Below are 26,835 nucleotides of genomic sequence, written 5' to 3'. Positions count from 1 at the left end.
CTATCTATCTATCTATCTATCTATCTATCTATCTATCTATCTATCTATCTATCTATCTATCTATATTTCTTTGACATACAGTGGTGCCTATGTACCCTCTGCTTGAATCTGGGCTCTATTACTGTTTGACCAATAGAGTACAATATGAGCAACACTGTGCCAGTTTCTGGGCTCAGACTCTAAGGAAAAGGCACGTTTCATTTCTTGCTTCTTGGGATATTTGCTCTCAAACCCCGTCATGCCAGGAGGAAGCCCAAGCTATGTGGTGAGACCATGTAGGCAATCCAGCTATCAGCTGCAGCCAAAGTCCCAGCTGACAGCCGGCACCAACTGCTGGACATGTGAATGTGGGGGCCTTTGCAATGGCTTGAGGTGAACCACTGAGAGGCCCGTAGTAAGAACTTCCGGTTGATATAGCGAATCCGGTATAATGTATATATATAGCTGAGTTCAGTCAATATGCAGAATTCTGAGGGGATAATGATAAAATGAGGCTGAGCCACGATGTGATAAAATTCTTGTGGAATCTTGGTAGTGAGTGAATGCATTTTGAATTTCGCAAGAATGTCCATAATTGTTGGATACCAGGCTATGGAGGTATTGGAAAAAGACCCTGACATCCTTTAATATTTTAATATTGTTCCCATTGACAGGTGGGGTCAATGACTCTTCCCCTTGAACTCAGCTCTGTGACAGTTCTTCTACAAGATTTCAGGACAAGGGATGTCTTGCCAGTTTTCAGGTCCAGGCTGTAAGAAACTGGCCATTTCCACCTCCTGCTTTTTGGACAGCTGTGCCTGTAACCCAGGCAGCATGCTGTGAGGGAGCCGAGGGTCCATAGCAAGGTCATGGGTAGGTGTTCCAACAGATAGCCCCAGCGGGGGTCTCAGCCAATGGCCAGTACCAAGCCCCGGACATATGAGTGAGGAAGTCTTTGTATGAGTCCTGTCCTGCCCACGATTTAGTTGCAGGCACACGAGGAGCACAAACCACCCAGCTGAGCCTAGTCCAACCCCCAGAATTCTGAGAAATAATAATAATAATAATAATAATAATAATAATTAATAATAATAATAAAATAAAATGATGGTTGTTGTTTTAAGCCTTGAGTTTTGGAGACATTTATTACAGTAGATAGCTGGAATTGAATCGAATCGAATAATGGTTGATGAATGAATGGAATAATTCATGATGCATGCAGGAAAATTTTGTTTACTAATCACATTTTGCAGAGTATGTACATATTTGAAGTAATTTCCTAGAGAAGAATTTGAGTACTTAAGAGTTCAAGGAACTGTTTTTCTAGAGTTAAGTTACCTTCTTTAGTTTTCCATTTCAATCTCCTTTCTACTATGTTGCTGATAAGTAGGACTCCCTCATCACGAAATGAAGCACTGACTCAGAATTGTATCTGTTGCTCTCAGCATAGCAATATAGACTGGTTCTCCTCTTTCAATGTTGGTAATGTAATCTGGGTGCAGTAGGAAACAATACAGGTGACTAGCTGGATTTAATAGAACAGCCATTAGGTTAATAGATGCACACATGGAAATAATTTATATAGCTCATTCCCATTTCTTTCTTTTTAGCTTAAACCAAAGCAGGACAATGAATATGTTTTTCATTCACTTTTCCGGGGTTCAACACTTAAAACGTGGTCCCTCCTTCAAGGCCTCAATTGTATATTTAGGGATAAACAGACATGAAATAGGTTCATACAGGACCATGTACATGAAAGTGTATTGGACTCAGGTTTAGGAAACTTTTATTAATAAGTAGGGTTTCCAGGAGGGAATTTCTGCCCATTCTCAGGAACTTTTTTCGCTTTCCTGTTCCGAATCCCAAGATGTAAACTGTTCTCTGTTCGCCATGATGAATCGTTTCCACAAAGTGACGGCTGATACTACCAACCACCTGAGTTCAAGGAGCCGATTTTCCTGATTTCCCGACCAACTTTTCTCAGGATTCGGGAATGGGAAAGTGAAGAAAATTCCTGAGAACGGGCGGGAATCCCTGCCTGGAAACCCTATTAATAAGTCAAGTAGTAAATAATTTAGGTTTTGCAGGCCCATATAGTCACTGTTACAACTACTACGTTCTGTCTTTGTAGAGTGAAAGCAGCCACAGAAGCTACAAAAATGAACAAGTGGGCGGTGTCCCGTTCAAATTTTATGAACAAAAGGAAGGGGCCACCTGGATTCAGTCCACAGGTTGCCACTTGCTGACTCTTGTTCTAGGCCTTGCGTTGCTATGGGTTAGTGCTGGGACGCAGACAGAAATCCTCTGGCAACTCTGAGCTTCCTTCTCCGTATTTATAAAATGGGACTAATAGTAGCAGCATCTCGGACATTCCCAGTGGAGGAGAAGCTACAGGAAACACTTGTGGATTTCCACGGAGATCTCTATTGTGCTATAGTGAGGTTACGTTAGCTGCCATCATTGTACTTTTTCCAAGTGTCCCAGCTGTTCTCTTAGCTATCTTTGTACCTTTCTTGGAAACTATGGTTATTGCTTCTCACTTAGGGCTGGAAAGAAGTTTGTTGGGGGACTCAGCCTTTTCATCCCAAATAGTCCTCTTCATTCTGTGTCTCACATGCGCTATTTCCTGCCCCGGCCCTACTATCTAAATGAACTGTCCTCACTTTCTGCTTCATTTTCTTTATGATACTTATCACAATCTGAATTTACCTTGTTCTTTTCTATCTTTGCCTCGTAATTATCCATCAGATCCATTGTGATATCAATGTATTTATTTTCTGATTTGCTTGATAGTAGCTCCTCACTATTTAGCAATGGGCTTGCCCTATATTATCACGAGTACACATTTGTGGAATGAATGAAATGCACAATATTATCTCACCCTATATGCAGAGGTGAGCATGCTGCTGTCTACCTGCTCTGACCACTAAATTTTCAGAATCTGGATTAGAAATATTACCTTCATATCATTCAACAAAGAACACATATCTATTACAATATCTAATATTTTATGAAGACATTGGCAGAGATTAATTGAAAACCCCTTAACTATTGAGCGAGAACTGTGTATTATGCTTTTGATTTGAGCATAATCATTCACGACACATTTCATGTAATATATTGTGGAATTCTGATATTCACTTGCATTTTCTTCCTTAGCTCAGCATGGCTTTTGGGAATTGCATTTTCTCTGCTCTGAATAAGCATTTCTCCTTTCATCATTCTAGGTATGTTTATTCACGTCTGTGTCCTCTGGGCTTCTCTCTACTTGAGATGGTCTCCTGCTTCTTCCAGAGCCTTAATTACACTGTTTACAAAAAGTGTCCCATTTCTGCTTATTCGGGTATCATAGTTCTCTTTACAAGAGCGTGCTTGGCCAGCTGCATATCTGCCGAGTGAGTCCACCGCAGCAGTCTTCGCTTGATAGATTGTAGTTGTCAGTCGTCTGTGTGTTGCTCCCTCGCTCATGCTCTTTGGGAGTCAGGTTCAAGGGCCGCTCTTCTTTATTGGACATGCACTTGCCAAATTGAGTTTAAGCTGAAAGCAGATTGCCTTTTGCAGAGAAGCATAGACACTGCAGCACGGTGGAACACTCTCAAACATTCACTCCAGCTACAGCAGGTCAGGATTTTACTCAGAACCCATTTCAGCACCAGTAAGTAATAGGTAGGCACAAACCCCCAGCATTCATTTCATGCTTACTGAACCTAACACAGTTTTTTTGAAGGACACAGAAGAATAGCGACGGGGGGCGTTTCAGGGTCATCTTTAAATATGATTTTTAAAAAGCTAGATTCCTAAAGGCTACACAGATACAAAGCTTCACCAAATGTGGAGAAAATCCCCCCGGGTGTCTTTTCCATCCTTAAATGTAAGTGATCCAAGGCAAAGTCAAACATTGAGGACCATGGTGGGGAGGCACTGAGTTTGACATAGATTACATATGCGCTCCATAGAGTTGGAGAATGCAAAAAAAAAAAAAAAAAAAAAAAAAAAAAATGTTGTGCGTCTTTCTATGTGCTACTGTCCCCTTCCCCTTTGTCCTTAAATTAACCTGGAGACACTGTGAAGGTGTGGTAAGAGATAAACTATGCACGTTTGTTTGTGCTGGCTCGCCAAGTGATTTGAAAACATTCTGATGGATTTTGAATGCTGTCTTAAAGGGTGACTGGTAGCCACTGATGCACTTTAGGCAGTAAATTACTTTGTGAATTTTACAATGTAAAAGCTACCTCTGGCTACAGTGAGGGGGATGAATTGGAGTAAGCTGAGTCTAAAAGCAGGAAGAAGATTCCAGAACCTGCAGGCCCTGTCTTTAAGAACCAGAGTAACTGAGTAGGGAGCAGAGATGCTGAGAAGAGGGTAGGGAAAGAGAGCAGGCACTGGGGAGATACCGTAGAGGTGGCTTTCGAGCGGATCTGGTGCCTTTCTTGGTCTGGGCTCTGATTAGTATGCGCCCCTCTCCCACTGCTACCCACCAAAGCTCTAACACCCCACAGTGGGGAGGGATATAGTAAAAGCCAAACAAACTGGTCATAATCTAATTTTGATATCACAAAATTGTAAATCATCTTGAGTCTTTGCTTGGCCAGAGGAACTCAGTTCCGATACTCACTGACTCTACTTCGAGATCGCTAAGACTCCACAGGCATGCACCCTCTCAATATTCAAGTCCTCGTGCATTGTAAGCTAAATATGGAACCTACTGGGAGGACAACTAGAGCCAAAGTTGGCGTTCGCTACTCTGGCCAATTCCTAGGCTCAGTTCGGCCTTCTAGGATCTTTTCTCTCCTTTTCCCTAATAGTCATTGCAAGTCTCTCAACAGAATGCGATGAGGGCAGGGAGGGAACTGAGTCCAATTTCTCTGGGAAGCTGACACACAGATGGAAGTAATAGACCTGAGAGTCAGCTCACAGATAGGGTTGGGCTGGGTACTCTATGGCTGGAAAGCACGGAGTGAGTGACATGATTCTGAATATTGACCCATTGCTACTTCAGTTACAACCAAGGGCTGTGAATCTCTGATTTCTAATCACCCATGTCTTGTGTCATACACACATTTGATTTATATGTTCCAACCCTGCATGCTGGCAAATAACGACATTATAATAATAATGATGTTGGTAATAATTATAATGAAAGAAGGAGGAAGATAGACCATGACAAAGAAAAGAGTGCAGGTAACTCCACCCCCATTTCTCCATTCCTCTTTCCTTGACTGCATGTGACATGGGAGACAGGAACCCAACATTGCCTCAGTTGAGTCTGGTTTTTATTAACTATTCATATTAAATATTCATGTTTTTTCTACCACATATTCCTTAGAAACAAGTCAGCAATGTCTTCCCCTCTCAAGAAAAGAAGAAGCAACCTGTCTGTTCACTGGAGGGATAGTTGGATGTGTGAGATGAATGAGTGATCACGTTAGTCTTTAACTGTAGACTTTCCCAAAGGATTTTGGAGGATGATTTGGACGTAATTTTAATCTTAAGTGTTGACTTCAGAACCAACCTACTAAGAGCAGATTAACAGCCTTCGGCATGTCTGCCACAAATTTTGGGGGTGACTTTCATGTTTAATAATACCACAGATTGCCATGAACTCTGAATTAGAGCAAATGATATTTCCATTGTGAAGATGAGAACAAAGAGACTCAGGGAGATAAGGGGATTTTCAGCCAATTAGTGATGATCAGAAGAACTGAGACCATGACCAGGATTTCATGGGAGTATTTTCACTCCCTGTCTGATATTCTGTTCTAGAATGTCACTTCTCAGTCCTGGAGGTTTCATCTTCCACTTGAGTGAGTTATGCTTAGGTGCATATCATCCAGGGGCATGCTGGCCCCCAGAAAACCAGTCCATAGATCCCACACATGCTGGCTCTTACCAAAATGTTGACTGGATAGTTCTCAGTGAGAAACGTAAGCCCTTATTTCAGAAGTCAACTCCATGAATCGGAGGGTCTAGGGTTAGTACTAAGAAGAGCGATCTGAAATGATGGTCGTGCCCCAGGTCTCTCTGATTAGCTTATGTGATCCTGGACAATTCATCTGCCTCAGTTTCCTCCTTGGTACATGGGGAAATACAAGTCTCCTGTCCTAGCTCACAAATTGATGCGATATCTCAATGAGAAAGCCTGCGTGAGCCTGTTTGGTAAGCGTGACGTGTCATAAAGGGAAAGATCTAGGCATGTGCAAGGGGAAAGCCCGGAGGGTCTCCTCTGTCTCCTGACGCTGGGACATGGAACTCTGAGGAAGAAGAAGCCACAGCTATGTCCCCCCTGCCACTGGGGAGGAAAGACAGAATTCCTTTCTGGAATGTACCCATCCATCCCCCCATCCATTCATTCATCGTATATTTAATGAAAACCTATCCTCTGAAGAACTACAGATATAGAATTAAAAACCAAGGTGTCTGCCTCAAAGGAGGTAGTCTAGTAGGGATATAGTCTGCATGTAAATAAGCGACCTCAGAACAGTTTAATATGTGTGTTTGTGGGGCGGTGTGGGCGTGGGTGCATGCACTTCTTAAGAACAGGCTCTTATGAGATTATAGGTCACCGCTAACCAAATTGGCAAGGCTTTGCCAAGAAGTCCACCCATCCGTGGAATCTGCAGGACAAATAGAATAATCCAGAGAGAACAAGCAGAATTATTCCCAAGAGAACACATTCCTGCTGTCTCCTTCCATGTGGTGACTATGCCTTTAGTAGGTGGTGCTTTCTGTGCACTAAGACATTGAATCCTCATGAGGAAGTAGTATTGTGTCCGTGGTTTACAGGAAACAGGACAGCGGTGAGATCAGGAAAGTGACTGCCTGATCACTCAGCTGGGGGATGGCCAGGATTTGTAACCTGTCCTATCAGAAGTCCAGGGCCATGTTACTTCCACTACGATTCAAAACTTCCAGGTGGAGGAGCTCCCAGAAGTTTTTTGTTTGTTTGTTTGTTTAGAATCAAACAGTTAGAAAGGGGTCAAGCTGGAAATCACACTAAGTACTGTCTGGTTTCAAACCTTGAGGTGAGGCCTTAATTCCTCTGCTGTTTTGGAAACACAACTGCAAAGGCCAGAATTTAAGATTAATCCTTTTGGAGATCATTCTATTATTGTGCTATTATTCTGACATAAAATATTATAAACTGGGGGCTTTACCAAGAGAAGTGCATTGTCTCAGTTCTGGAGGCTGGGCGTCTGAGATCAAAGAGTCGGCAGGGTTGGTTGCATTGGAGAGCTATGAGGAGGAATCTGTGTCAGGTCTCTCCCCTGGCATCTGGTGATTGATTGGCAATTTTTGGTGTCCTTTGCCTTGTAGATGCATTGCTCGCATCTCTGCCTTCATCTTCACGTGGAGTTCTCCCTGTTTGTGTGTGTGTGTCTCTTTGTCCAAATTTTTAAGGACACCAGTCATATTGGAGTAAGGCCCACCCTACTCCAGTATGATCTCATCTTAACTAATCGCATCCATAAAAATTCTATTTCCAAATACAGTCATATTCTGAGGTTACAGGGGTTAGCAGTTCAACATCTGAATTTTATAGGGATATATACTTCACCTGTAGCAGTCATCCAGAATTGTTGAGGCATCCAGTGCATGCAGAGAAGTTGCAGGAAATGTATTTAGAGAGACAGACAAGGACGTATCACAGAGAGCTGGCTTATCGTCTTTAAAGAGTGTGTTCTCTTTGCGAAAGAAGGAGCAGGCTACACATCCTGTGCCACTGCTTCCACCACAGTCAGAGGCTCCCCTTAAGCAAAAAAACAACCTTGTTTATATCCGTCCACAGCATCCACGGCACACATGCAGCAGAACTCGACTGACAGCGATGTTGTATAATTAACTAAGCAAGAATCTGGCTGCTGGCAGGCTCTTCCTCGGCCTGTAGAATCCTGACCAGTCCAGACGCCTGCCTGCCAGGCCCAGCCCTGGCCACCTGTGTCTATTGAATCATTCATTAGCAGGTGCCCTCCACTTGCAAAATACAAGGGTCTGAGCAAGTAAGAACTCACTGTGGAGAAGTGTCACGACGCTTCCCTTAAAGCTGAATGTGAGAGAGACGTTGATCAGCTTCAGGCTTGGGGGCAACGGGAGCTAACGAGCTTCAGTTGGAGTGACATCCAGCTTTGTATTGTCAGGACAGCGCCCCGTATTACTGGCAGCTTCTGTCTCCCACAGAAGGCCTGGCTTCCAAGCTCGTTTTCACTCACTATCATTATCTTTGGAACAGACTTTCACCGTCCTCTACTGCAGATGGTTTCATACTGGGGCTAAGTTTAGATCTTACCAACTTAGAGTTTATTTTGGGTTCCAGAAGTTTACATTTAGGCTGTTAAAAAAGCATAACTTGCAGGGGTGTGGATGCCTGTGTGTGTATATGAAAGAGAGAAAGTGAGACTGAGAAAGAAAGGGAAACCCAGCAACCTTCTTAATAACTCTGAATATGACGTATTGCAGAATATTTTCAATGGGTCGCTAATTTTGTGCCAGAATTACAATGACCTTTAAACCAAAAGAACTTACAGATAAATAGCAGTGCTGGTTTGCTTTAACCTGCATTCCTTCTGCTGGTGATTTTTTTATTGTGATTTTTTTTTTTTTTTTTACCCTACATATTTTTGGGTATTTTATTTATTTATTTATTTATTTATTTTTACCAAACTTGACTTTCTAAAACTTTAGTTTTAGTCATCATGACAGACGGCATTGATTGAGCGTGCTATGTTCTCATCTTTGTAGCAATTCTGTAGGTTAGCTCAACTTTATAGAGATTAGAAAACTGAGGCTCACAGAAGTAGCTTATTTTACTGCAGGCCACTGAGCAGAAGGGGGCATCGGATCCATGCTTCTTTGGTGCAAGGCTGGTGCTGCTTCTTGGGGGCTCTGGTCCTGCACAGCCGGCATTAAGGTACTTCCCCATGGAAGCAGTGAATGGCCCTGTGTGCTGCAGGGCAGTTGAATCAATCCATAGGATGAGCAGCACAACTGAGGAGGTTGAAATAGACTTCTCAGCCCCTCTCAACCAAATCAGAATGTAAGGGAACTTTCTGCCCACATATCAGAGATGTTTGGCTAAGGGCATGACACCCTGATGGGCTGACAGTGGAATGGTCAGTTGACTTGAGATCGGAAAGCCAGGAGTTTTGCTCCGGCTCTGCTGTGAGCTGCGTGTTTTTAAGCAAGATGGTTAATCTCCTCAGGTCTTGCATCTGCATTTGAAATGACAACAAAAATCTTAGTTGTCAGGATCACTTGAGATCAAATTTCTGAAATCATTTTACAACCTGTAAGAAAATACAAGTGATAGCTATTAGTATGCCTGACCAGTCAGAGGGAACTTCTTATCAGATCACATTTCCCCTCGCCCCCCACCATACATTCCACCGTTTCAACGAAGTGTTCAAAAAGGGAAAAACAAAATAATCTTGGCTTAAACATGGAAGAAGAATAACATTTAAGAATGGTTTGATTCTGGATTCAGAAAAGATTTGTCATGGTCCCATAGTTCATAGTTTTGCTACTCTCCCTCGGTGCTTTAACAAAGAAATAATCACATTCAAAATGTATCCACTTGCACTTTGCACATATTTTAAACACCGATGAAAACAAATGAAACCAAGTCAACAAATATGGTTTCTTAATGCTGCTGTCAACCACACCCTCATTTACTGTAGTCACATTTAACCTTCAAACCCCAGGCCCAGGATCTCCTGATTCCCAAGATAAACTTGGCAAATCCTAGAGTTATAGTGGGAGACTTGGCAACGTGGGGTTTGAGATTGTCTGTACTAAGTCCAGAAATGTGGTATTAATTTTCGTATTTATGGCTCCAACACCCAGAATAAGTCCTACCTTCCTGGGCCCATCTCCCCAGACCTCTCCAAATGTACTTTCCTTGGGTTTCTTGATTTACCTTTGTTTTTTTCTAGTTTTCTTGAGATATAATTTACATGTAACATTGTATTACTTTCAGGTGTACAATATAGTGATTTTATATGTGTATATTTTATGAACTCATTACTACAATAAGTTTAGTTAACCTCAACACTTCACATAGTTACAATATTTTTTCTTGTGATGAGAACTTTTAAGATCTACTCTCTTAGCAACTTCCAAATATACAGTAATGTCAACTACAGTTACCATGCTGTGCTGTGCACTTTATCCCCAGAACTTACTGATCGTATAACTGGAAGCTTGTACCTTTTTTTTTACTACCTTCATCCATTTCTGCCATCCCTACTCCCCGCCTCTGGCAACCACCAATCTGTTCTCTGTTTCTACATCAGTTTGCTTCTTGTTAGATTCCACATGCAAGTGAGATCACAAAATATTTGTCTGACTAATTTCACTTAGCATAATGCCCTCAAAGTCCATCCATAGTGTAGCACATGGCAGGGTTTTCTTATTTCTTATAGTTGAATGAGATTCCACTGTTGGTATATGTGCCACATTTCTTTATCTATTCATCCATTGATTGACACTCAGGTTGTCTCCACGTCTTGGTTATTATAAATAATGCTGCAGTGAACATAGGGGTGAAGACATCTCTTTAACATGATGATTTTGTTTCATTGGGATAAATACCCAGAAGGGGAAATGCTGGGTTGTGTTACTTCTATTTTCAGTAGTTCATGGTAGTTCTGATTTACCTTTCACGTTTTGCCCGAGTATAAACTTGACTGTGGTTCGAACGTCCAGTCTAGGTCTCATATTCCCCTTTTATTCTGGGGATTCATAGCCCGTCTGGTAAACCTGGCATCCCTTAGAGAAGGCCCTGTCATTCAAATTAGATACGCCACTTTAAGCAGGAACCCACTTTATCTTGATAACCAAACTCTCCAGGCCCTCTCCCTGATTTGAACCTTTTGTCATATTTTCGACTATAACTCTGCATGGGATCCCATCTCCTCTCACTTACTCAAGGATATGGCTTTAGAAGTGTTTGTCTTTCCTATGTCATCACTGTTTTTCCTCTCTATTGGGTCATTCACATCAACACACAAGCATTCAGTACCTATCATGAAGCAACAAGACACAATCTTTGATCCCTTAACTTCTGGCTACTCCCATTTCACTGTGTTTGTTTACAGTAAAAGTCTTTAAAAGTGTTGTCTTTACTCACGACTCATTTTCACTGTTTTTTTTTTGGTGTTTTTTTTTTAACCTTGAGCCCGCCAGTAACCCACCAGATCATGAAGACATTCTTGTCAGTGTCTACCCAATGGCCTTCCGATTGCTAAGTCCGTCAGCGGATACTCTCCTGGCACGCCCTCTCGGTGGCAGGGCAGGATGATCTATCTCACCTCAGACTATTTTCTTTACATGGCCGTCAAGTTTCCACCCTCAGTTCTCCTCCTCACTCACCTCTACTAGCTTTTTTTTTCTTCTCTAGTTTCTAACTACTTAGAGAATTAGACCTGGTATCTCTGTCTTTCTGTTCCTATCTCTTCCCTCCCCCAATCAGATTTATTGTGATATAATTTGCATGCAATAGAACTTCCCCTTCCTTGGCACTTGGGGCTACAAAATTTGACAAATGCATATATTTATGTAACCACTACCACGATCAAGATTAGAACATTTCCATCGCCCCAAAATCTTCACTAATGCCCCTTTGTCACCGATCTTCTACATTTCTCCAAGCCTCTGCGAGGAACTGATAGATCTTTTGTGTCTATGGTTTTCCTTCTCCAGGATGTCTATATCAACAGAATCATACAATATGTAATGTTTTGAGTTGTGCTTCTCCCATTTATCATAGTGAAGTTCAGATGCATCCATGCTGTTGCACGTATTTGTTTCATTGCAAAATATATTAGATTTTCTGGAGTTACCACAGTTTACCTAGCTATTCACCAGTTGACGGACATGTGGATTATTTCTAGGTTTTGGCAATTATGAATAAACATCTGCATACAGACCTTTTTTTGCACATGTATTTTCATTTATTCTGGGTAAATACCTATAAGTAGGATTACCGCATCTTATTGTAAGTATATGTTTAACTTTGTAAGAAACTGCCAAGCTGTTTTCTAAAGTCACAGTATCATTTTCCATTTCCACAGGCGTGAATGAAAGGTCAAGTTGCTCTATACTTTTGCCAGCATTTGGAATGGCCCAATTATTTCATATTATATATATATATATATATATATATATATATATATATATATATATATATATATATAATTAATTTGAATGTAGGTTTTGTATATGGAGTGAGGTATGGGTATAGGATTTTTTTCCCTTTAGTGAACAGTTAGTTGTTCTAGTAACATTTATTGAAAGGACTAACAAGTCTCCATTTAATTGTTTTATACAAAATAAATTGACCTTACATGACTGGGTCTATTTCAGTTCCATCAATCATATGTCTATCTTTTACCTTAGAGCTTAGCAAAATCTGGCCCATTGCCTACTTTTATACAGCTCATAAATCAGGAACGGTTTTTGAATTTTTAATGGTTAAAAAAATAAAATAATAACATTTTATGCACCTGAAAATTACATGATTTTCAAATTTTAGTTTCCATAAAGGTTTAGAGTAACAGCCATACCCGTGATCTACGGCTGCCTTCACACTGCGGTGGCACCGTCAATACTTGTGACAGAGAATCTATGGCCCACATAGAGAATCTGTTTTTAGAATTGACATCCTGAAAATACTGAGTCTTCGGACACATGATCATGGTATATTTCTGTATTTCTTAGAGGTACATTGGTTACTCTTAATATTTATAGTTCTTAGCATAAGACTCAAACATATTTTGAAAAATTTTAACATAGCATTTCCTTATGCTTTGATGCTGATGTAAATGCTACTGTTTAAATGTATAAATATTATAATATGTAATAAATATAATATATAATCTATATTATATATTCATATAATATAGATATATGTATTATCTGTATGTATTCAACCACTGATGAAATCGACACAAAGCCAGTAAGCCAAGAGACTAACTGACATGCGTTATCTCCAGCAACACAATTTCTCAAGCACTTTTAAGTAGGGACACAGCTTGGGTTTTTCAGTTTCTCATCCAATTCACCAAACGTTTCAAAGAAAGTTTTTACAGAGGTGAGTCTATTGCAAGCGCAGTGGACTGAGGTTGTTGATATTAGAATGTTTGTTTTGGCAAAAGGAAAGAAAATGGATGAAGAGCAAAAACACAAGAGTCCACTTCTTCCATAAATCTTGCAACAATGTGGATTTTTTTCTCCTGGGGAGAAAAGGTTTCTAGGAGGGAAAATGAAAAGGAAAGAAAAGGAGAAAACAAAATAACCTTAGGGCTCTGAGATGTGCCCTCATTCTTGGCTCTGTTTCATATCTTAATTGTTGTTGGTTTTATTTCTAGTCTTTCATAGTAAGTTTTCTGAGAGAAGACACAGCTTTTATCAATGTGGACACTCAATCAATATTCACTATGGAGCATGTGGCTGCAAGCATTCTTCATAGTAATTTTGCAATTTAAAAAAAAATCCATTGTCATGTAACAAAGGCAGGACTTAGGAACAAAAGAGATAACTTTACTAAGGAATATTGGCAAAGATCATGCAGAGAGAACTCCAAATCATGGTACTTGGAATTACACAAATACATATGTTTTCTAGTCATTATTTAGATCTATTTAAGATTAAATGACCCAATGACTTTGAAGACTCAGGTAGTCTCATCCCTAAACATTTTTATAATGCTATCATCTTCTACTCCAGTAGGACCCCCAATGTAAGCATCACAAATATGAAATAAGATGCCACAGGCAGGTGGGACAAGTGTAACTGGGACTAAGACATAGGGTTGAGCTACAGAAACCCCAATGTCTATAACTCATTAGAAATATTGTTTCCCATATGACATACTGGACAAAGGCGCCCCTTCCCATGAAAAGTCATAGAAAGGGACACAATGTCACTAACTGTGAGCAAGACAGAAATGCGACAATACCAAATGGGTTAAAATTTTCTGTTCTTTTCCCATTTCTATGAATGCCAAATGTTGAGCGTAGGTTACAGAATGAAAGAAAGAACCTAGAACATAGAACTGAGGATATGTTACAGAAGGAACTATGTAGGTTACAGAAGGGCTCAACGAACAAGTAGATGGTCCTCAGGGGAGGCAGGACAGGAAAAACAAGGTCCCAAGGAAGTGAAACTCATCACATAGGAAGTAAAAACAGAGAATTGCTCTAGATGATCTTGAGTTCAGTTGTCTAGCCTGTGCCAGAAAAATTACTTAGCTGATACTAATTAAAAAAAAAAAAAAGTATTGAAGTTGGTATCACAACTGCATTGCCAGTGATTAGCTTGGAATTCTGGTAGAAGAAACAAGATTCATGAACACTGGAGTCAGGCAAATACTGCTTAATTTTCATTTATTTTTATAATTTAAGAATTAAAAAAATATATTAAACTTACTGAGGTGACATTGGTTAGTAAAAATATATAGGTTTCAAGTGTACAATTCTAACATACATCATCTGTATATTGCACTGTGTGCTCACCACCCAGTGTCAGTTCTCCTTCCATCACCATATTTGACCCCCTTTACCCTCTTCTACCAAACTTTCCCCCTTGTCCTCTAAAAAGAAAACCAAAGGAAGGTATATGTAAAATATTAAAAGTTAGTGATTTGACACAAGTATTTGGCAAAATGCTCATCACAGAGAAAACATAAAAAAAAAATGGTTAAATAACTAAACAAATTGGTACTTAAATAAAAGACAAGAGTCAATGAAAACAGTACTAGTTTGTGAAAGATGAGTCAGGGCAAACTAAACTTATTACTATTTTTGACAGGGTTGTTAGACTCAGAAATAGGTGCATATTTCTTACTTGGATTTGGCATTTGGCAAAAATCTCATGGTCCCATTATGTTCCAGAGATAGAAATGTGGGTTACATGACCGTAAAATAATTTATCTCATAGATGATCGCATAAATCATAAAGAAAGAATGAATGAATCAATGTCAAACTCGACAGAGGTCCTTAGAGTTACCTCTGAAGGTCTTGTTTTTAACCGTGTTTTACTCAACATTTTAATTAAGCACTGATCTGATTACAGACACATGGATAGTTGTACATGACATACAATACGGAGTGTTAGCTAACCTGGATGATAAAATGAAGATTCTCCAAGGTCCTGACGTGATGTCTTATAATTATGAAAGAGAAGGAAGGAAGGATGGAAGGAAAGAAGAAAGGAAGGAAGGAAGGGTAAATGTCATGTCTAATTTTTTTTTAATTGTAAATAAGAATTCATGAGGTCTTGTTGGGCCCCCTCACTCTCCTGAATGTTATTTATCTCTTTCAGGTGTCTGAGAAATACAGCAACATGAAAATAAGTGATAATTAGGCCTATGTACACTTCTCATTAATTTGTAAAATATGATCTGCCCTGATTTATTATTTTTTTTTCTTTTGGCTCACACTGATGATTTCTTTTCTTAAGAACCATATGATCTCACTTATATGTGGAATCTGAAGAATAGAATAAATGAGCAAACTAATCAGAAACAGTTTCAGAGACATAGAGAAAAAATTGAGAGTTGCTAGATGAGAGGGGGTGGGGTTGAGGGAGAAGGTGAGGGGATTAGAAACCACAAATTGATAACTACAAGATGGCCACAGGGATACCAAAGACAGTTTGGGGAATATAATCAATAAAGTTTTAAAGATTTGGTAGGGTAGCCGATGGACACTTGTCTCATTAGGGAGACCACTTCATGGACGGTGTAGCTGCCTGACCACTGCACTGCACACCTGACGCTGAAGCTGAATAATACTGAATGTCAACTATAGTCATATATATATGTGGTCACAGGATGTGGAGTAGAGCATAAGGAATAGAGTCAATGGAATTGTAACATCTAGGTATATATGATGTCAGAGGGGTAGTAGATTGGGGGAGGGGAGTGATCACTTTGTGAGAAGTGTAAATGTCTAACTATTACGTTGTTTTGTACACCTGAAATTAAAAAAAAAATAAAAAGAAGAAAAGAAAATAAACATTGGATAGTTCCCTTCTCTTTCTTTTGATTTAAAGTTCAAGATAAGCTTAAGAAGTCAGCTATATGCTATATTTTCTCTGGTTAGGCCTCACTTCCTTGATATTTTAAAATCCGAATTTAATATCTCAATCAGAAGTAGACCCATCTCAAGACTGCCATCCTAAAATATAGATTTCTCTTGGATCATAACATATCCTTTTATTCATTTATTCATTTATTCCTTCACTGATTCATTTAACATTAACCAAGCACCAACTTTGTGCTAGAAAGAGCAAAATTAATAAGATAGTTCTTGTCCTTCATAATAATTGATAAAGTGGGCACCCAGAAACATTAATAAGTAATTACAATATAGTATGATGAGTTAAATGATATAGGTAAACATGGGAGTTATGAGGGAAAAGAGAGAATAGATTCTGGGGAAAAAGCCATAGATAGAGCAGCAAAGTCTCTGATAGATGTTAAAATTAAATCAGAAACTAAAAACAAACCAAAACAGTAGAAAATGGAGGCGGAAGTGGGGGGAAGCATTTCATGGTTGCATAAAAAGCATCCCATTCTTGTAGAGATATAAGGGAGCAAATCCCCCTTGTTTCTTCACAAAGCCCTGAACTTGCAGCCTATGGACCCAAAATCTTGGCCAGCACTCTCTCTAGTGGTGGGCCGACGAACTACCCCTCTGCAGTTCCCTGAATTATAAAAACAGAGTAAGATCTTGCAGTGAAGATACTCAGCACATAAACAAGTATTTAATAATTGTTGAATCTTGGTTAAGAATAAATACTTCGCTACTGTAGAAATGTAAGCAATTCCAACAAATAAAAAAATGTATTTATGAGATCTCACCTTTGGAGAAGTGGTATCAACCAGAAAACAAACATGCAAGGATGTTCAGGGACCTGAAAATGTGCAAGGAAACAATGGATCTGGAACAGGAGAGGTCTGTCTTTGACTCCCAGCTAATTTTCTTGCTGTGGACGCTGATAGGTCATTTTAGCAATCTATATCTCAAGTTTCCTTAACTGCTGTATTATAGTTGACAATGTGTCCGGTTTGACTGGGACAGTTTTGCTTTATGTCAGTTGTCAGGCAATTGTTAATAATATCTTATTTCACTTTCTAAAGTACTCATTTGGGTTGAAAATTAAGTGGTCACCTTAGTTACATGATGTAAGGGGCAGTGTTCTTCTACTTTCACGGGGAGAATTAAATGAACATGGGTACGATAGTGGCACAGCCATGACTTAGGGGCTTGGTTCTCCCTTGTGTGCTTTAACACTGAAACTTTCCCTCTAGGGCTTATCTCACCAATGATCTGATTCACATCTCTCTGTTTCCAGTGTGCCATGTTAAGAATGAATGGAGAGGGCGCCAAGTGGCTCAGTTTGTTAGAGTACAAGCTCTGAACAACCAGGTTGCCAGTTCGATTCCCACATGGGCCAGTGAGTTGCACGCTCCACAACTAGATTGAAGACAATGAGCTGCCATTGAGCTTCCTTCCGGAAGGGCAGCTGGGTGGCTCAGTTGGTTAGATCATGAGCTCTCAACAACAAGGTTGGTGGTTCTATTCCTGCATGGGATGGTGGGCTGCACCCTTGCAAATATGATTGAAAACGGTGACTGGACTTGGAGCTGAGCTGCGCCTTCCACAACTAGATTGAAGGACAACAACTTGACTTGGAGCTGATGGGCCCTGGAGAAGCACAGTGGTCCCCAATAACCCCCCCCCCAAAAAAAAAAAATGAATGGAGTGGGTGTGCGCTGTGGATCTTCTCATGAAATTACCAAAGTTAAGTTCGCCTAGAAAATAGGAAAGCCCTCCTGAATCAGATATTTCTTGGCAACCTGCGGCCTCTTGAAATCCTCAATAGAAAATTTTACATCTCCCACAAATAATTGTGAAACACTGACATTTCCACTTAACTCTACAAACATATAGAGAGGAAATAAAACCAGGATAATGGATGCCCTTTGTTTTGGGTTTGGGTTGAGCTGGGCATCCCCACAGCTGCACGCTCAATTCCTCTGAAAACACAAATATGACACAGCCTTAATATCCTTATAATAAAGGACTGTGCAGTAAATTATAGAGCATCCATTCAATGGGACACACTACGGTCACCAAGGATGACGGTATAGAGCTGTATTTATTGACATGGAAAATTGCTCATAGCATATTACCACTTGAAAAAATGCAGTTGCTGAGAAGCAGGTGCCATATTCCTGTAAAATTATTTAGAATTACATAATACATACTTAATGTGTTTACATGAATTTAGAAACAGCTGAAATGCTCATCAAAATATTAATAATGGCTATCTCTGGGTGGGGTGATTTAAGAGGAATTTTATTTCCTTTCTATTTTTTAAGGAATACATATATTTTATTTTTTTAAAAACAACATACAATAGGTGGTTACGTGAAGTTGCAAACAGAAGTACCTCTTAAACTATAGGCTCAGAGGTTGGAATCACCTGCAGGCAGATGATGGAAACAGGTGTTGACATAAAATAGCTGAACGGCTGGAACCTGCACACAACTGGAGAGCATTCTTCCATCAGCAGAGAGCCTTTCTGTGGCTCCAGTTCTCATTGCCAACCCCACCCCCAGCAAGAAAAAATCAGGAGACACTGAGTACTATCAGCACAGTTCCTCTGGATGTCAGCCTCAGAGGTCATCCCCACAGTCGGTCCCCAGCCTCCTGGGAGTAATGTTCTTGTGTAAACTTGTGGAGTGCAGGCTGCACTTGGGGACTCACTTCTAATAAATAGAATAAGATCAAAGTGATGTGTGTGAGGCAGATAGAAGTTCATAGAAAACAGCATGTCATCAGCCCCCCCCTCATATATATATATATATATATATATATATATATATATATATATATATATATATATATATATATAGTGCCAAAAACGTATACCCATTTTAAGAAAGGAAAAAGAAAGCTGTATTAAAATTATCCTGATGGTAACCACTTTAAGTATCTCCTGTAACTACAAAAGTCAAACATGACTTGTATTCATCTTTTGTTACCTATATATATATTGAATATTACAATTTTAATACAGTTTTTTTGTTTCTTAAAATATGTATACATTTTTTGGATGGATATCTATCTATCTATCTATCTATCGCTAGCCTTGGGGGAAGCCAGCTGCCACATCATGAAAACACTTAGTAACTTAGTAACCTAGGGAGAGACATAAGGGTTGAGGACCTGAGGTCTCCGGCCACAGCTAGGGAGACTCTGGGCTTGCCAACAATGGCTGCAGCTCTAGCCAACAGCCTGATGCAATCTCATGAGAGCTTCTGAGCCAGAACCACCCAGACAGCGCACTCCTGGATTCCTGACACACAGAAACAGAATGGAGTTATAAATGTTTGTTGTCATACGCTGTTAAGTTTTTGGCATAATTTGTTACTAAGCAATGGATAACTCATACATTTCCAAACACGGCTGACAAGATTGCTGCCTTGGCCGTGTGTAGGAACCCTGATCTTAGCCAGCTGTTGCTTCCATGCCAGGCTTCCTCCCCCCTGTGCTGATAAAAGCTTCCTTGAATTGGCCAGTGTGTGTTTTTCACTATCAATCATATTTCTTGTTTCTGGCACTGGGTATGTAAGTCAGCAAAAACACACGTGACAGTTGATTTTTGGTTGAAAACTTGCCTGAAACTAAGATTTTAGATGCATTTCTTGTTCTGACCACTGACCCGTTTTCCCTCAGGTCCACTTCCTCTAGAGCTGGTCCAGCATTCAAGTTTCTTTTCCAAATCTACTCATACAGCTGATAACTCAGCATGTGAAGCACATCTCTTCCTGTGAGAAGAGCCCAGCGGTTATGGGGCACTTGTTAGTCACTGGAAATGTTGATGATTTCATATGAAATTTCAAAACAGATAGGAAAGCACTTCCATTTTGGTTATGATGGATAATGGAGACTGCACTTATTCTTTGTTTGGAGGAGGAACAGCAATGACAAAAACTGGATAAATACACGGAAATGTTTTCAGGCCTTGGCAGCAGAGATCACAGGGCTGTGTTCCATAAATGTAGTAAAACATAACGAAAAAACAAAACAGATGAGACAAATAAAAAATAAATGGCAACATGGTAGACTTCAATCCGGTCATATTAATATTTCCATTAGATGTAAATGGACTAAACATGCCAATAAAAGGCAGAAATTAGCAGACTAGATAAATAAGCAACACCTAACGGCATGCTGTTTACATGAAACAAACTTTAAATAGAAAGGCATAAATAGCTTAAGAGTAAAAAGACAGAAAAAGATATATGTTGAAAACACTAATCATGAGAAAGCTGGAGTGGCTATAATAATATCAGACAACGTAGATCTTAAAAAAGCAGTGTTACTGGAGATAAAGAGGAGGATTTTATAGTGACACAAGTGTCAATTTTTCAAGGAGATATAAGAAAACATAGATGCATCTAATAATAGAGCTTTAAAATACATGAATAAATATTGATAGAACTAAAGTCACAAATTAAAAAAAAATAACAATTGCAGTTTGAGATTTTAACATTTCTCTCTCAGAGATTGATAGAAAGAGTAGACACAATATCACTAAGGATATAGAAAGACTGAAAAACACTACCCAAAAAGTGTAGAATACGTAGTGTTTTCAGTGTTGTAAAAATTCTCCAAGGTAGTCCATACCCTGAACCATAACAGAACTAAACAAAATTTTAACGAAGTGAATCATTCTGAGTCTGTCCATAATAAAATTGTAATGGAAACCAATTTAAAATATCTAAAAATATGTCAAATATATAGCAATTAAATGAAAAGTCTTTTAAATAACCTGTGGATCAAAGAAATAATTTGTAATATTTAGTATTAAGTTATTACTAAATACAAAATAATAAAAGATAAAAATAAATTTAAAATAATAAATGCAAAATAGTTGCTAATATTACATAATGAGTGTTTATACTAAAAGAGACAGAATTTGTGGGATGTGGCTAAGCACTGGTTAGAGGGAAATCCAACTTCAAAAGATTCATTTAGAGAAGCACGTGGGGTTAAAATCAACAATCTAATCTTAAATATTAAGAATCTAGAAAAATAAGAGTAAAGTAAAAGCAAATTAAGTACACAGAAGGAAATAATACAGATAAAAGCAGAAACACATAAAAAAGAACAAACAGTAAAGACAACAAAAGCAAAAAGTGATACTTTGGAAAGAGCCATAAGATTGATACACCCCTCATTAGACGGACTGAGAAAGAAAGAAAAGAGATAAAACACAAACTACCGGTATCAGGAATGAAAGAGTATCACTAAGAATCTGACCAATATTAAAAGAATCCTAAGAAATGATTATGAAATGCTGTATGCTAACAAACTTCAGTTAAAAAGGAAGATTCCTTCAAGACACATACTACCACAACTGTCTCCAGAAGAAACAGAATATCTGAAATAGCTCTACATCTACTAAAGAAAGTTAATTTGTATTTAAGTATCCTTCCACAAAGGAAATTCCAGGCATAAAGGGCTTCATTGGTGAACTCTAGCAAATACTTAATGTACTTTACAAAGTCTTCAGAAAATAGACAAGAAAGCACTTTCCAACTCGTAAGGCATCATTACTAAGACACCAAAGTCAGAAAATCACATTATAAGAAACAAAAACGCAAGACTGATATCTCTGGTGTACGGAGACAAAACCCTCAACAAAATAATTATTTAAAAATTATTTCTGGCAATATATAAAAATGATAATACACTATGATCCAGTAAGATTTTTCTAAAACAAGCGAGGTTGGCTTAGCATTATAAAATAAATCAATATCTTCACTATTATTGATAGATAAAGAAAAAATATATACATAGTCCTTTTAATAAATGTAAAAACAACTTGATACAAACTCAGCAAATGGAGAAGAAATGAGATTTTTTCAAACTCATAAAGGCCATCTGGGAATAGTCTATAGCTAACATGCTATGTAGTGAGGAAAACAACCAAAACCAACAAGGATGTCCATTCATGTGACTTGCATTCTCCTATGAGCTGGAGTATCTGGCCGGTGCAATGAGACAATAAACAAACAAACAAAAAAAATGGCATACAAACATTTGCAATGGTTTAAAACATGCAAAATACTTAGAAATAAACTTAGCAAAAGATTTGTAAGACCTCAGTGAAAATGATAAAATATTGCTGAAATAAATTTTAAAATCTAAGTAAATGCAGAAATACACCACATTCATGCTTTTGAAGATATTTTATCCAGTGTCATTTCTTCTTAATTTGTCAATAGATTCCACGGAATATTAAGCAAATAACAATAGTATTTTGTTGCTGTAATTTGTAAGCCAAATTCTCATGCCAGAACTTAGAATAGTCAAAACTTGGAATTACCAAAATGATTTTGAAAAAGAACAAAGTTGAATTCAATATAAATCTTCAGTAATGAAAAATGTGTGAACTTTGCATAAAGATAAATAAATAGATCATTGTAACAAATTACAGTTTCCATAAATACACCCATAATTATCAAGTCAATTAATTCTCAGCAAAAGGCAACAAATCAATTCAATGAGGAAAACTAATTATTTTAAACGCATTATGCACAAACAATTGGATATCTGTACGGAATGAAATGAATAAAATGAGTCTGAATCTCTACTTCACACTACATACAACAATTAATTTTTATCCACCAGACACCCAAAGTAAAAGCTATTATAAAGTTTCTAGAAGAAAATATAGGAGGGACATCCTTGTGACTGAGGGACAGAGATTTCTCTGAGGATAGACCCAAGATATAATAAAAAATAATAAATTGAATTTTATAAAACTTAACTTCCCAGTTTATCAAAGGGCTCTCTTACTAAAATGAAAAGGCAGGCCACAGACTGACAGATAACATCATTTGCACAGATATCTGAGAAACGGAAGGTTGGTTTTTTTTGTTGTTGTTGTTTTTCCCAGCATAAGGAATTCTTACAACTGGAAAAAAAAAAAAAAAAAAAACATGTTAAGAGAGATATACAATGGTCAAAAAGCACATCTGATTTTTTTCTAAGTGCTGAACATCCTTAGTCATCATGGAAACGCAAATTTAAACCTAATAAGATAATACCCACAAGAATGTCGAAAACCACTGCACCAGTGTTGGTGATGGTGGGGAGCTAGCAGAATTCATGTACACTGTTTTTGAGAGTACAAAATAGCTCTGCAGCCACTTTGCAAAAATTTTTGGCAGTTTCTTACAAAGTTAAACACACAACTATCCAATGGTCAAAGTATTCCACTCCTAGGTAGATACCCGAGACAAATAAAAACATATGCAGCAATAAGACTTATGACAATGATCAGAGCAGCTTCTTTCACAATAGGAAAGAAAACAAAAACAAAAACAAAACCTCCAATATCCATTAACAAGATGATGTATCAATATACTTATGCAATAAAACACCACACAGCAATATATGTAATCTGATACATAAAATGACATGAATGAATATTGAAAAACACCATGGTGAGCTAATGAATTCAGACGAAAAAGAAAGAGTACATATTGTAAGATTTCATTTTACTATTGGCAAAGCTTAATCGGTGGTGGTCGGAATCAGAACAGTGGTCACCTCTAAGTGGGAGGTACAGGTTGGACTTTCTCGGATGATGAGTAGGGAACTTTCTGGGTTGTTCCAAATGTTCTCTACCCTGACAGGGCAGGGGGTTACATGAGCAGATGCATATGTTAAAACAAAGCAATGTCTATTTAAGCCTTGAATATGTCACGGTATATGCTTGTAAGAGACTGCTCACGCTGCCAAAAGAGAATACCACCGACTCTGTGGCATAACAGAAATTTATTGTTTCACTTTTCTGGAGGCTAGAAGTCTAACATCAAGGGGCTGTCAGAGTTGGTTTCTGGTGAGGGCTGTCTTCCTGCTTTGTAGCATCTGCCTTCCCCTTATGTCCTCTCATAGCCTTTCCTGTGTTGCATGTAGAGAGAGTGTTGTCATCTCTTTCTATTTTTATAAGGCCGCCAGTCTTATAGGATTAGGACCCCACCCTTATGACCTCAGTTAACCTTAGTTACCTCCTTAAAGGCACTATCTCCAAATGTAGTCACAGAGGGGTGTTAGGACTTCAACAAATTAATTGGAAGGGGTGGCAATCCAGTATACCATAGTAACTTATAAACTTAAAAAAGAGAAAAAAAAAAAAAAAACTATGAAAATAAGACTGAAATCTTACCATTTGCAACAACATGGATGGACCTAGAGGGTATCATGCTCAGTGAAATAAGTCAGACAGAGAAAGACAAATACCATATGATTTCACTTATATGTGGAATTGAAAGAACAAAATAAATGAACAAACAAAACAGAAACAGACTCATAGACGCAGAGAAAAAACTGATGGTTTCCAGAGGGAAGGAGTGTTGGGGAGCTGGGTGAAAAAGGTGAAGGGATTAAGAAACACACATTGGCAGTTCCAAAACAGTTATGGGGATGTAAAGTACTGCGTAGGGAATGTACTCACAGTCAATAATGTAATAGCTATGCATAGTGCCAGGGGTGTACTAGATTAAGCAGGGGTTTACTGCATAAATTATATAAATGTTTAACTACTATGCTGTACACGTGAAACTAATATAAAATAATATGGAATGTCAACTGTAACTGGAAAAAATAATTTAAAAATAAAAATAAATAAGATTGGGAAAAGTATATTTATTTTCTTCGGGAATTTTTACTTCTAGTGATATAAAGATGTTATAATATTCAGGGTCACATTTTAAAAAAATAAATGACTATAGTAAAAAATGTTTTGAAGTATTAATCAAAGGAAGCAGATGTAGTAGCTTGACGTTCCACACAACTGAGTTGTTTTGACTATGCTGGGCTTACTGGCATAATATTCAGTTAGAAAAGGGGTCAGGTATGACACAGCTTCCCTTTAAAGTAGGCTTTTGATTTAGCCGGGGTAATGCAAAGCCACATCTGCCACTATAAATAATAATTCCCACTAATCCATTTGTCCTTCTGACATGTTAGAGTGATTTTCCGAAGATTCCACATCAATCACCAACGTCCACAAACTACACATGTGACAAATGACTATTTGATAAAATCCAATTCAATTCCGAGAGTCAAAGTTGCATAGGAAATAAGCTCTTGAGGCCTGACAAACTTCAGAAGTTCAAAGCAGAAGTACTTATTTTTTTCCTTCTTCTCCACAGGGATCCCTGTGTAGAGGTCCACGGGAAATGCCTTCCCCAAATCCCCACCCTGGACACCACCTGCGTCACACCTGGAAAAGGCAAGTTCTTTTCTTCTATTCTCCCACTAAACGCAATATTGAGCATGTTCTCTGTTTCCAAGCACTGTGGTGGGAGCTAGAGATAAGAGATGAGCGCGTTCTCTGCCATGAGAACACTCACCTTTAAATAGATGTTTCTGCGAGAAGTGGTGGGTACCTGCCAAGGCAAGGTTATGAAACTCTGCTCGGGGCTGACGATGAGAGCTGATGGGTGAGCTTCGGCTATTGGAGTAAACTGTAGTTTGCTGGCAGGGACAGAGTGAAGAATACCAAGCACAAGGAAGACCGTGAAACACTGCAAGGCTTGGAAAGAGCCTGGCACATGTTCTAGAACACAGTGGGTCCATATGCCTTTGGGGCAGAGAAGAAAAGGTAGGAGAGGAAAGACAGATAGGTGAGAACTCGCAGCCCATATGGGCCAGCAAGTTGGAAACTCAAAGCAAATAGAAACAATGGAAGCATTGCGTGCTGGCAACCAGGGGTATTCAGACCCTCGCAGGGAGGCATGCAGTCTCTTGTTGGAATTAACTGAAAATGGTCTTGATAGGTGCCATTTAATTAAAAATGCTATATCAGCCTCCTGGGTGGTTAACTCTTGTAAATTAGCTCCACTTCTATGTGAGATTAAATATAGCTCTCCTTTGCACTGAGATTGCAGGCTGATCCATTTCACACACAAATTCTAGACAGTTAATGTTAAATCTGCCAGGCGATGCTATTGCTGAGTTCTCTCAAGTTTAAGGTCTATTATATAGCCTTGCTGGAGCTACACAGGCAATCGAGGGGTAATTCAATCGCTGATGAGTTCAGTTCCTTTTTTTCTTTTCAGTCGGTTTTCTCTTACCTCATAGCCATCCAGTCATTTCAACTACAAATTCCAGATCTAGATCTGCAGGGTTGCCTGATATTTTCTAGAGCCCACCCACAGGCATTTTCTCCCCGGTTCCCTCCAAAAGCAATAGCATCAGTATCACTGTTTCTCTTTTACGAGGAAGATACCAAGGCAGGCAGAATGTTAGCTGCTTGCCTGAGGTCACGCAGGGAATGTATAGCCCACTCCGATGAGAGTCCAGGAGGGGCCTGAGGCTCTCTACACTGCAGGACGCTGGGGCCCAATCATAAAGATGCAGACAATTCTGCCACAGCGTGGTGAAATCCTGCGTACATAAAGGTGTGGAACAATCTGGATTCTTCTTTCTGGTGCTCATGGTATTTCAGAGCCAACGCTCTTAACACCTTATTAATGATTTCATATTGGGCGAGGGCGAAATAAAGCCCACTTTCCTCAGGAGGACATTTACTGGCTGGGTGCCAGCAATTGTTGCCCCCCACCCCTCCCCTGCATGACACGGAATGACTGGTAATTCCAAACCGGGCCATGCCACGAGCTCACCTGTATCTGCCATCGGAACACCCCGCCATCTCTACTCCCTCCGCCTGATGAAATCTACTGCCTGTGGTTATTCAGGACAACTAATTAAAGATAGCATGTTTGATTCTCACTCTGTCTGGGTATAGAACTGGGCACTTAAGATCTA

At 39.0% G+C, this 26,835-nt stretch overlaps 1 long non-coding RNA gene across 1 annotated transcript in view; it reads left to right on the top strand.

The window, feature by feature from the left end:
• The window catches only part of LOC148759333 (uncharacterized), a 50,281-nt gene extending 24,984 nt beyond the window's left edge, over nucleotides 1-25,297 (top strand). Inside the window, exon 3 of the long non-coding RNA XR_016019187.1 lies at nucleotides 25,218-25,297. This is a non-coding gene — a long non-coding RNA (uncharacterized LOC148759333). The remainder of the gene's footprint in view (nucleotides 1-25,217) is intronic.
• The last annotated feature ends 1,538 nt before the right edge of the window (nucleotides 25,298-26,835 follow it).

The sequence above is a fragment of the Rhinolophus sinicus genome, chromosome 1 (assembly GCF_057876585.1).
Source record: "Rhinolophus sinicus isolate RSI-liver-muscle chromosome 1, RSI-T2T, whole genome shotgun sequence".
In the NCBI taxonomy this organism is placed as follows: Eukaryota; Metazoa; Chordata; class Mammalia; order Chiroptera; family Rhinolophidae; genus Rhinolophus; species Rhinolophus sinicus.
The sequence above is the reverse complement of the archived record's forward strand: the minus strand, read 5'-3'. Positions and strand labels throughout refer to the sequence as shown.